Genomic DNA, 12749 nt, shown 5'->3' with positions numbered 1-12749 from the left:
TTGCACTAACTTCAACTTGCTGATGAAGGTTTTGGTATCCGTTGAGCTAGCTTTTCGTTTTACCTTTTCGCTTTACGTTTTACTTTTTCGTGTTACATTTTTTTTGCTTCAGTTTACAGTTGTAATGTGCCGTTACAGGCCCGTAGCAAGGCTAAAATAACTAGGGGGGCCGAGCAAAATGGTTAAACAAAACTACTCTACCCCCCCCCCCCCCCTCCTGGCCTGTCACCCCCAAGAAAAGAAAGATTAGGGAGTTAAGATGCAACGAGAACATAAAAAAGCAGTAGATTTAGTAATCAAATCAATAACTTTGCACCTGCGTCACACTTTTTGGTAGATTTTTTTGCCGTTTTTTTTTTTTTTTTTTTTTTTTTGTGGACAACCACGTGAAATTTCCTAATTTCACGTTTGAAGGAGGACGTAAACAAACGAGGACAATTTTTTTTTCTCTTTTTAAATTTGGAATCGGGCAGTGAGAATCCGACCGCAGGAAAATGTTGCTCTTGAGAGGACATATTTGTGTGGCTTTCGACAACGTGCGAATACTAAATTGTTATAAACTAAGGGCATTTATATTGCTATTAATGAGCGGATGTCTTAAAAAACAAGTAGTTTATTTCAACAGCTTTCACGGTTTGAGATTGGTTGATTTCGATCCATTTTGGTTCTTATTTCCGATTCACAAGGTAGGAGTGCCTTCGTTGCCGTTGTATATAAAAACAAACTGTTAGCGAAAGAAACTGACAGGTAGTAAACATATTATTGAAGGTTGTGAAAAGGCACTTGCAGCATCAGAGTTCAAGACTGATTCATCAGTGCACATTAATCTGTTTTAATCATCTTTTTTGGCACATGGTTTTTTAACTTCCAAAAATCTGGGGGGGGGGGCTCAAGCCCCCCTGCCCCTCCCCCTGCTACGGACCTGCGTTAGAAACTAGACAAATCTTTGCTTGTGGTGAAAGTGATTATTTAATATCTTGGGCAATTATGACATGTATTTATTGCGATTTCTAATAGCACCAAATTCAGTGCTCTTTTTTCCTCTTGCTTCGATCATTCAAAATAGAATTCGTATGCCAGTGTGGAAGAAGACACTGATAAAAGGTTTCGTTTGGCATTTTGTGTTGTCGCCCGAATCCAAATTACAAACGCTTGACAACTTGTCTCCAACAAGGTGTTTTTCTTTTGTAAGAAAACTATGGGTGTGGAATACAAGCACGGTGAATGTCCTGTCTTTAAATAACGAATCATGTAATCTGTACTAAAGAAAGGATAAGACGACTTTTCTGTTTAGGGCAGTTTTGTATATTCTCTAATACGAAATCGCAATTGTCAGATCTTCATCAAATTTAGTCCGTGGGTCGCTTTAACTGTTGATAATTATACCTACGCGAGCGTTTGGTTAAAAGCGGCAATTTTCAGACAAGTCTTTAAATAACCAAAGTATAGAAGCAGCTGTACCTTACTAAAACGGCACTTTAAGTTTCCGCTCGCTTAAAGTTGGTGGTAAAATTTAGATACAAATTCAAATGTAAAAAGACATGTTTTATTTTAGATTCGAGTCACCGTTTCCAGGAGGATAGCAAGCCTCTAAACAAAAGTCTCCAAAACCAATGCCTATTATTCGATAGAACAAAAAATACTATCTTCTGAGTAAGCTAAAGCAAAACTAAGACTAAAAACTTGCTTCATGTCTCATTTTTTAGAAGTACTGCCTCTTGCGAATTCAAGCGGTTTAAAAATTGTTTATTAAACCTTTTTTTTAATGGCCTTAGCTCCCACAAGTCTCCTGTAGCTCAGTGGTAGAGCATCCGAACTAGTAATCAGGAGGTCTAAGGTTCGACTCCTGATAGGAGCACTTGGTTGAGCCCCCTAAAAATCTTAGGGAAAATTATAAAATAAGTAAAACAGGAAAATAAAGCTTTGTCACTCGATAAAGCAACAACTGAAAAATTGTCATATATTTTACGGATCTCCATGTAGACCGAAAGGCTGTCTGGCTTGACGCTAATGAATATCCATCATAACAAACCTGTAGATTATGATGCTTTGGTTCAGCGATTGCAAAACAATTCCCACGTAGAATGCTACTCTTGGATCCCGTTTTCTATGAAACATAAATTTGTAAAGCATCAGCATGAACAACCACGACATGCTTATATGTTTACATGAAGTCGAACGTTCCTCGACAACTGTTGATCTTTTTATCAAATTTTTTTCGTTTTGAGGCAAAAGTTTGCTTAAATTTCAGTAACGAATACGCTTTGGTTTGCTCCCCAGAATCATGCCGGAAAACACATTTCCGAGGACTAAAATTTGAATTAATTTACATATGCACCAGAGCTGAAAACCATTCTCTTATTGATATAGTTTTAATTTAGCGTATGTCGCGGAAAATGTTTCCTCGAGCGACATCTTTCCTTATCTCCACGCAACCAAGACACTGAATAAAAACTTTACACATTGCACCAACTGCAAGCCTTTCTCTTGTCAATACTGTTTTAATTTAGCGTATGAATTAGCTTCAAATATACGCCTGTCTTACAATTCCAATACTTATGAAAATATAAAATGCCTCTTTTCAATAGTTGAATATATTTCTTCTTGCGACGTGAATTGGTTTCATCAGCTCTTAACCAGGACAAAGTTTTGGCCCTTTTCTCCAACTTAAGAGTTGGGTCTAATACATCTTTCAACAAAAATGATTTTCCAGCTTTGTTCTTTCACTGCCATGTAATGCTCCATCGCGCATTCGGGGGAGAGCAGTTGTTCAAACGTGAACCTGAATGCGTCCTAATCTGTGGCAATGTAGTTTGGTAAACAGGGAATTTGTAAAAGGTCGTTCAATTTCCCTTGAAAACAAATGTGGCACTAGATTGAACAGACATTTTGCCTTGTTGGAAAGAAATCGATAACCGTAAAGATTTGTCGACTGTCCCTGGTGACCGGCCTCGCAGTTCATGGCTGGCGATCGATCATAAAAACAATGGCGGTGTTGAAAATCAGAAACAGAAACAATTATTTTTTATTGGAAAAAACCTTTTTCTAGAGTATTTAAAGTTGAACGTCTTTGAACATAATCTTTTTACGTGCCCCGCAATTTTTTTGTTTTGTTTTGTTTTGCCGTGCGACGTTCGTGGTAGAGCAGACTTGAAAGAGGTTTTCATAATTTTGTTTTCAATGCCAGTCGCTAACAGCTGGCAGAAATTCATAGCGTCTCTTGATTTGCTTCATACAAATTGACAGCTTAATAACAAGTGTAGAAATAAAATTTAAATATTGCAAGAAAGCGGAGGCCTTTTCCGTACAAACCTCCATGCTATAAAGAAAGAAAGGAAAGGGATAACCCCTTTTATCTCCTTTTCACTTTTACTTAAAACTGTCAATAAACGCTTATTATTATTATTATTATTATTATTATTATTATTATTGTTATTATTATTATTATTATTATTATTATTATTATTATTATTATTATTATTATTATAAGCTTCGCTTGAAAGCCTTGTTCGTTCTTTTTAAAATGTAGTTAAGCGTCCGTCATTACTCATGCATAGGCTTTTTAATTCTTGAAATGTGCTTTTAAACGATTAAATGGAAATTTCTTTGAACAGTAGGAATTATTTTTATTAATTATCAGAGAAAGGCTTGTTGTTTTAAAGGTATGGTTCACAACCTTTTATCAGCCTTATTCTGATAAGCAGATAAGCAGGTGGTTCGGTGGGAGAGGAAGTTAACGTAAAGTGATAGCAGCCCCTGACGATCTGTGCACCCTTTATGGACAGAGACGAAAATTTTGGAATTGCTGCCTTTGAAAATAAAAATAATTAGAAGTGACTTAAATCGTTCATTTTATCCACAGGTAGACGATCCTCATCCCAAAACAAGGAAGGGTGTTCCAAGATGTTATTCTCATCAAGTGACTGCATTGCCTGGTTCGCAGTGTACTCCACCGAGTCTGTTGCTATAGTAACACTCAATCTAGTGTCAATTATTGTTTTTATAAAAAGCAGAAGTCTTCGTAAGCGCAGTTTGTACTTGGTTATCAACCTGGCAGTCGCGGATATGTTATGTGGAGGATTTTCGCAAGCAGTCACGGATTTCTCCTTACTTGGAGCGGAATACTGTAATTTTTGGAAAGAAAACTTTTATGCTAACACGGAGACCAGGGTTTTGTTTACACTGTTTCCTTTCTCTTCCCTACTAAACATCACTGTGATCTCTTTGGAACGTGTCCACGCGACATTTCGTCCATTCAGACATCGTATCATCAAAGGATGGGTTTATGGCTTAATTATAACATTTATTTGGGTCACAGCTTTGGTGTTGTCACTAAGTGTTTGGCTGCAAATATTTGACAGCAGGATAAGAATCAAGATATGGACGTCCGTCAACTTTCTTTGTCTGTTTGTAATATGTGTATGTTATGCCTCAATTACTTTAAAAATGTCAGGGCTGTGTTGTGGCGCGCGTCCTCAGCACCATGGTGCAGCCAATAGAGAGAAAAAACTGACCTGCACATTGTTTATCATGACTTTGGTATCTTTACTTATGTGGCTACCATGGACTCTAGTTAATTTTTTCTTTTTTTATATTTATTATGTATTAAATTCCCTCTCTCATTTAACATTAGTACGTTTAGCTTTTGCACTGAAGGCTTTAATGTATGCAAACTCTCTCGTGAACCCCATTATATACACTATTAGAATGCCAGAGTTCAAAAGAGCCTTGGTTTCACTTTTCCGTTGCAGATCCCAGCAAATGCAGGTTGAAATTCCCCTCCAGGTCATGTAGATAAAATAATAACATATCTCGTATCTTCGTTTTTCTCTACTGAGGGAATGATTACCGTTGAATGCTTCGTTTTTTTGTGACATTTCAGTACTCTACGTGAGTGATTTTGTCTCCCAAGTTTCAATTATGATGCGCGACCCTTTTAAAGATTCTTTTGTATCATCAAAAAAAACCAAAAACAAAAAAAAAAAAAATAAATAAATAGATAAATAAATTAATTAATTAATAAATAAACAAATAAAGGTGTGGGGACTGGTGTTTTTAAAGGAATGGAGAAACCTTACTAACATCTAAATGTCTTGAAAGAAAAACAATGACAGACTCATAAAATCTAGGCAAAGTGCTCTCACGAGGCTATTAGGTCCAACACTTTGTGTGTTGTTGTCTGTTTTCTCCTTTGAATTCTAATTTAAATTTAGTCGTAGCGATATAACATAACATAACATTATATGCTGTTTTCGCAGCTTTGTAAAATTGTTGTATAAAATTGATGGCAACAAAAAAACTTTTACTTTTGTTTAGGTAAAGGAAATTTATAAACATTTAATTCCGTATAATGTATTGCAGCAAGACTCTCCCAGTACGTAGATCACTTATTGTGGTAACTACGACTTGATGAAAAATTCAATAAATGCTTAATGTCGTAACCAATGTTTGATTTATTGATTAAAAGACTGGATTGGTAAACTGAAGCCAACAAAAAACAAATCAGGGAATCTTCAACAGTCCACGCAGATCTCTTTCTACTTCTCTTTCGCTTTGGGGTCTTTTTCTTCATCAGTTCAGTTGTCGAATCAGCACAGTTTCACTTGCCGAGACTTGTTCATGTGTTTATGTGTTCCTCCCCACGAATGTGAATGCGTGACGAGTCACCCCAGGACATATGGTACCCAGCCCGACTCCCGTGCTCAAACCGTGTGAAACGAAAGCAGCAGTCTGTATTCAATTATTAAACTTTATTGTGCTTTATGAATTTTAAATTCCAAGAGGCCAACATTAAAAAAAGGGTGAAATGACACACCATATTTTTTTTAAACAATGAAACGCGTCCTTGAAAACATGTTAAAATTTGAAACCTAATTAACCTATTTTATATTCGTGAGAGTTTTCTGAATTTCGTTACTTTCTTACAATTTTTTTCTAAATGGATCGCCAAAACAAATCGAATATCCTAGACAAGTAATCTACAGGAAATAATGTTTGGATTCCTGAATACAAAAGTTACTTTTTTCTGGAAGTTTTGAACTTTTCTTAGCTTTTGTACGGGTATTTGGAATATTGCAAAGACTCTACTCGCTGAAATTTACTCGACAATATTTACGCTATTTTGAAAAATTCTAACTGGAATTTTCCGGTAACATTCTACGTACGATACCAGCTCATCACCACAAGTTCCGAATCGATGGCAGACAATGATAAGGGGGTTAATTTCTTATGTTTCGAAAGAAACTGCGGTGCTGTGTCGGTGGGGAGTGAAAAAGAATGCTTGGTTTATCAACAGAGTTGATATGGAAGCTTTATCAACGAGGACGGCGACGGCAGTGAGAACGTGAAAAAAGCAACAGGCTTATTAACCAAAACAACAACTCTGCACATGCATCACGCGTTTTGGTACATTTCTTTGCCGTCATTGCACAACTAGGACGTGAAATTTCTTGATGGGACGTTTTATGGAGCACATAACCACGCAATGACAATTTTTGCTTTCTCTTTTTAAACTCGGTCATGTTGAAACGCAGACTATGCAGACTGCAGACTGCAGACTGCAGACCGTGCAGACCGTGCAGACTGTGCAGACCGTGCAGACTGAGTGTTATTTTTTTTTTACTTGTACCTTAATTTTCTTGTGATTTTCTCATTTTTCAGCCATGGCCATTACAGGTACACATATTAATGTGTTTCGAGGTTTTTTCGAAGGGCTTAAAATGGCACAAGTTGGGTATAATTGGAATGGCACTGTTGCTCCCGTGTTGATTGAATAAAAAAAAGCGTCTAGCTTTCCTTCCAAGAACCTCAGTCTGTAAATTTTGTTCCTTGCATCGTGTTGTTGCCGAATGTAACTTGATACATGTGAGGGAATTTGGTTGCCTAGCACGTGACCAAAATCTTGCCAGTGTTTTCAGCGTTGCAATTCCTTTCTACGTCCGAACGACGGCTTCTGTCGGTGTTTTATAACGTTAGTAGAAGCTTTAAATCTTGCAAAAGATGCTATTTTGGCTTTATCCAAGCGAACGTACTGAATATAGAAATGCGTCAAGCGTTGCGGTACTCAGTAGACTCGCAGTGTCCGGGTATAATCGATCTTATCGCTCACACTGGACCCGAAATTATGAAATTTTGCAAAATTGAAGTTTCCTATTTTACCCCAAACCTTTAACCAACGGAATTGCCTTGCATCTTTAAAGTCAACTGAACGATTACATTTTGCGGCCGGAGATAGTAAATGCCTGAGGCAGAGTGAGGGAAAGTTCATGGTAAGTCAGCAAATATGCAAATCGGAACCGAAACGCGCTGGAGGAGCGAAGTCTGTTGAATTTACTGATTTTATTCCGGGTTGTAATTTATTTGTTTATTCTATATGATTTTTTACCCCGAACACTGTTTAATTCTCGAACTACCTACATAATCATCATTGCGGCAAGGGATAAATAAGAAAAGCGTTTACAAATATAACCAAACAAGTTCCCTTCACGGTCTACGCAGAGCTCGGTCGTTTCGCAAAGTACAGAAACTCTACACTTCCGGCGTTTAATTCCTCTTTTAGCTTGTCACACACGGGAATCTGTCTGTTGTAGTCTTGTTATCTTCAATTATACAGATTTATTCATCATCTCTTTTCGTTTCGTTTCGCAAAATACAGCAAGCCTCGCGGCAAGCGTTTTTTTTTTTAAGTTGTAAAACAACGAGTCTGACTAGACGCGCGTCTGCAGATTTTTAGACGCGTATACGCGCCCGCAGCAGACGCGTTTTACGCGTATGTTTTGGTTCGCTTAATTCAATACAATGCAATACAGCCATACACACAACATTTACACCACAAGATGGAAGAAATAAAGAAAGTTAAGGAAAGAAGATAAATGGCGAGAAAACCTGAAAGAAACCGCGAGGCTAATAACAAGCCAGGCTTCCTCACTTAAAATTCTTGCCTGCACTGTAACAAAGGAAGTGGGAAACTAGCTACTGAAAGTATTTACTACTTTAATTAATGTCTTACAAGAAAAGTTAAGGTACAAGTAAAAAAAAAAAACACTCAGTTTGCACAGTCTGCACAGTCTGCGCGGTCTGCACAGTCTGCACGGTCTGCAGTCTGCATGGTCTGCGTTTCAATATGACCGTTTTAAACTACGCTACGTACAATCTTGGACAACCACCCTTCCCCCGATTTCAATAACCGAATAATGGCGCGTTTTGCTTTGCGCGTGAATTCGTCATTGATGTTGGGGGGCGGAGTTTAATTGCTCTTTTTGTTTTTATTCTGTTCAAAATTGAACCTTCAGGTCCAAAGTTCGACAAAACAAAAACATGTGGTGAAAAAATCATTAAATTTCTTCAAAACTGTTTGGTAAACATACTAGAAATGATCAACAAATGAATATCAATGATCTTGGATCACAAATCCCAACAACCAGTAAAGTGGAGATGTATATCGCTAATAACAAAACGAACATATAAATAATTTACCTTTCGATAGCTAATAGCTTACAGCACTACTTACAAACACCAAATGGACAAACAAATCCTGTGTAATTAATTTACGAGCATCATTTCCCAAAACTGCTTTTTTTACGTATTAATATACCTAAGGTTCATTTGATAAAGTATGAAACAAGAAAAACGTACCTTTCCTTTTACTATAAATACAGAAGTCAGGACCTCAAAAACGCGAGCTTCGTTCTTATAGACACAACATCTAATGATTTCGCAGCTGAGACATCACTCAATAGTGATCCCTGACATTACTGGAATAAATTACTGTGGCAAGATATTGAGTAAACTCATGTTATCCGGCAGAAAACTAGACTGCTGCTGCTGAACCTGCATCTGAGCCTGCGATACTTGACCTTGAGTCATGGGGGCCTGGGACTGGACCATCTGCGCTTGCGTCATCTGTACCTGTGAGGCAATCTCGTACCCAGAGTCCTCAGGCTTTTTGGTCAGCGGGGCGGCGCCAGGAGAGACTCTGGGATAATGGAATTTCTTATCCCAGAAAACGTGGGATTCCGGTCTTTGTGCGCATGCTTAAGATTAAAGCGGAAGTCAAATGCCCCAAAATGGCAGCCGCGTTACTGTTATTGGGCCTGAAGGTTTTATCGGGCCTTGAAAGTGTTCGAGAAAGCCAAAATTGATTCTACACGCGATCAAAAGGAACTGGATTTTTTCCCGTAAGAGCGGGTCATTTGAAGCAACTGGATTTTTTTTCATGTAAGAGCGAGCGAAAGGTGGACTTAATTCGACGTTGCTACAACAGACAAGTAACATATTTCTTTATTACTGTTTATACTTACAAATAAAAAGGAACCATCACTTCTCCTCTCACAGAACTGAGCAGCTGACTGTGTATTAAATTTATGTTCAAATTACCTTCTCCCTTTCCGCCTTAACAGTTTATTTCCAAATGGGATTCAATGAACACATACATGTTACCATTTGAAAATAATTTAAATCACCTCTTAATATAAGTGATATTTACTGTTGTAAATTGTTTTTTTTCGTCTCAAAATTTTTTAATTTTATTAGACTGAATTGTGTACACGCTTTTCTTAAAGTGAATTTAAGAATGCCATATGTGTTCGAATGCAAGCTTAAGTACAATTTCAACATCAGCATATTTAATACATGCCATGAATTCAAGAGCAGCTGTGAATTTTTTTTTCTGAATAAACATTCCTTTTGCCTAGCTTTTGGCAAAAGTGATAGAGAGTGCTCACATCTTGCATGCTTCTAGTGCTGTAGAGTTGCTCCCAGGTATACTAATAATATATCTAGAAATAAAATGAAGTAGTATAACAGAGATTGGATAATTGAGCCAACAGGCTTTGAAAATAAGGATAGTGAGTTGTGTTGAGGTTTAATTAGTTAGCTATTCTGCCTAACCACAGAGTAATAATTGTATATGAGAACTGTATGGAGCGTGGTAATCATGCCACCTCTCATCAGTAAATTGGTTATAATGTGATTGTGGAGAGACTGTTGATATCCTCACTATGGTACTTCATTTAGTCAGCCAATTTCTATACCATGCACATAATCTCCTTAGTCTGTTCTTGTATACATGTAACCAAGGTAAAATAATTTAAAACTATCTTATGTGAGTTCTCTAATAAATTTGGGTGCAGTGTAGGAAGCACAGAGAAGGGGTCAATAGATTGGGAAAATTGGGTTTATATTAAATTGACATAAATTTTTGTGGGGCCTGACGTCATCAGGTCGTGGAGTGTACACTTTAACCAAGATCTGAGTCAGATAGCTCAGATACTGACACACATTACCTAATGTATTCTGATTGATTAGGGCACATTACTGGTAAATTGATAATTTCTGAATGATTTGCCATTTCTTTTGAGTCGGCTCGATGGTGATGTGATTAGGTATCACACATTTAATTGACTTCAGGCAAGGGAAGTATTATACTCAACTAACACTCTGCAGCTGAATGGTATAATATAATCTCTTCTCTGATCTTGCAGCTCTTGCTTTGACGACAGATAATTATTATTGTCAAACTCCCCAATATCCTGAATGATTGGCACAGTGTTGTGAGACCTTTGCTGAACTGTGTAAATTATACAGCGCTTGTGGGAATTTGTGGTCCCTTGACAATAATGTTAGCTAAGAACTAAAACTGAAAATTGTCAAACGTGACTCTTAGTTCAAGCCTTTCCTGGGCTCTGATTGTCTATTAGGCCACAATCTAAGTCATCCAGCATATTGCATAATGTTTGTGGGACTGGACCAAGCCTAGTGAGCTGCATTGATCAAAGGCCTAGAACAATAGAAATACACATTCAGAATAATAATTCAAAATAATACAAATTTCTCATACCATCAGTTACAAAACCGTATCTAAAGATGTTTCAAATTTCTTTTAAGCTTGTTAACAGAATAAACAATAAGGCTAGTGATGTTTCTTTAACCCATAAAATATATTGAATAGTAATTTTTTTTTTTTTTTGGGGGGGGGGGGTCTAACAAGCGTTGACTGGTTGACTGTAAAACTTTATGTTTCATCTATAATCACTCTATAATTAACAGTTTTGAAAACAAATTATACTTAAAAATTCTATATACTTGATGAGATAATGGTTACACATAATTTTATTAGTTACCTCCAACAGGGAAGGGGAAGGGAGCAAAGGACCCATTGGAATCCTTGGAATGTTCAACATATATATTTTATAGACTTGTCATTCTTTAGTAAATATTGAATGTAGTTTTTTTTGCAAGCTAGTGTTGTAGTGTCTGAAAGTTTTTTCTTTTGTTTGATTATCAGTGCAAAATAACAATAAACGATATGATTCACTAAGAAGTATAATTTTTATGCTAAAACCTGCTGGCTACCACAAATTTCTTGCTAATATTTACTAGCAATAATAATTACATGAATGAATATTACATGAAGAAATGATAGAAGGGGTTGTTTTCACCAAATTATTCAGTAAAATCCATCCACTGCCAAAATAATTATTATGTTAGTAAATTTGCCAATAAATTACAAGTAGAGTGTTTGATAAGGATATAATTATGATGAAAGTGGTCACGTAATTCTGCACAAGGCTGTGCAAGCATTATCTACAGGTCATATGCCACACAAACTTTGGGTACTTGGCTTCCATGTTTATGTACAACAGGTACACTTGCAGTAGAATGAAATCGAGCAGGGGCCTTCTCCTGTATCTCCTCAATAATAGCGTCCCAATTGAACCCTTCAGGGGAAGACTTGGTGTTCTTCCTTATAACATATAGCACAGAAAGTCACACCACCGCTCATCTATTTTTTTTAACAACAAATGGTACTTTAGACATGATTTCACACTTTGCAACAGCATAATTGCTTTGGCCTCTCAACAGGAATATTTGTCTGCAAGGGAACCCACAGTTTTCTTGTCTCATACTTCGTCAAAAGAGTATTTGCATGTTTTTTCAGATGAAGGGGGAAATAATATTTTAAAAAGGTTAGATTATTTTTACTTACATATATTAATGTACAGCACATTAACAGAGTACAGTTAAACTATCATTACCTTCAAATTTTTGCCATCTTTATTTTAAACTCAGTGTACATTATTTGTTGAGTTATATAAAAACTCCAAGCAATATATTATGTTATAACTTTTGTATATTTTAAGATTGAGGAGGCTTAAGCCTCATATTGATTTCTTTTATTGAGCCTCCTGACTCCACTACTTCAGTTTTTTTCTTTTCATTGTTTGTCTGTGTACATGTGGGAAATAAATAAATGCAAAGATTTTAAGGTACTTCTGCATTTCGAAGTCCAGCTTCAGGCTTCAGTATTATCTACACCTGTTTTTTGACTTGTCAAGTTGGGTGGCTCTTCACTGTCACAGTGTGTTGACTTTCTTGCAGAGAAGATGGTAGTAAGTAACAAACAACAAGTCCGCTTTATTCTCAACTGCCCCTACCGTATTTACTCAAATAAGCGCCGCGGCGCTTATTTAATTTTTCGTGTCTCTTGTGCGGCGCTTATTCCAGGGCGGCGCTTATTTGAGGGCGGCGCTTATTAAAAGGCCCATACCACAAAGCCAAAACATTTTGATTGTACAAGCAAACGCTGACAATCTCCTTACTGCAACAGTTACAGGGAAGAGAAAGAGGGAGGTTGGGCTTGTCGTACCGGCGAAGTTTACAGCCTTCACGCAAGAACTGAAGAACGCGAACATTTTGAAGAGAGAACTGAATGAAAGAGCATATTGAGATATACTCACTTCGAACTGAAA

At 37.0% G+C, this 12749-nt stretch overlaps 2 protein-coding genes across 2 annotated transcripts in view; one reads left to right on the top strand and one right to left on the bottom strand.

The window, feature by feature from the left end:
- The window catches only part of LOC146482486 (protein fuzzy homolog), a 46492-nt gene that overhangs the window by 19259 nt on the left and 14484 nt on the right, over window positions 1-12749 (top strand). The window lies entirely within an intron of this gene.
- LOC146482484 (uncharacterized) overlaps window positions 8773-12749 on the bottom strand; it is a 66751-nt gene continuing 62774 nt past the window's right edge. Inside the window, exon 6 of the mRNA XM_085106962.1 lies at window positions 8773-8907. The gene's annotated coding sequence lies outside the window, so the exon portion shown is untranslated. The remainder of the gene's footprint in view (window positions 8908-12749) is intronic.

Source organism: Pavona decussata, unplaced genomic scaffold, assembly GCF_977016875.1.
Source record: "Pavona decussata unplaced genomic scaffold, jaPavDecu1.1 SCAFFOLD_45, whole genome shotgun sequence".
In the NCBI taxonomy this organism is placed as follows: Eukaryota; Metazoa; Cnidaria; class Anthozoa; order Scleractinia; family Agariciidae; genus Pavona; species Pavona decussata.
The sequence above is the reverse complement of the archived record's forward strand: the minus strand, read 5'-3'. Positions and strand labels throughout refer to the sequence as shown.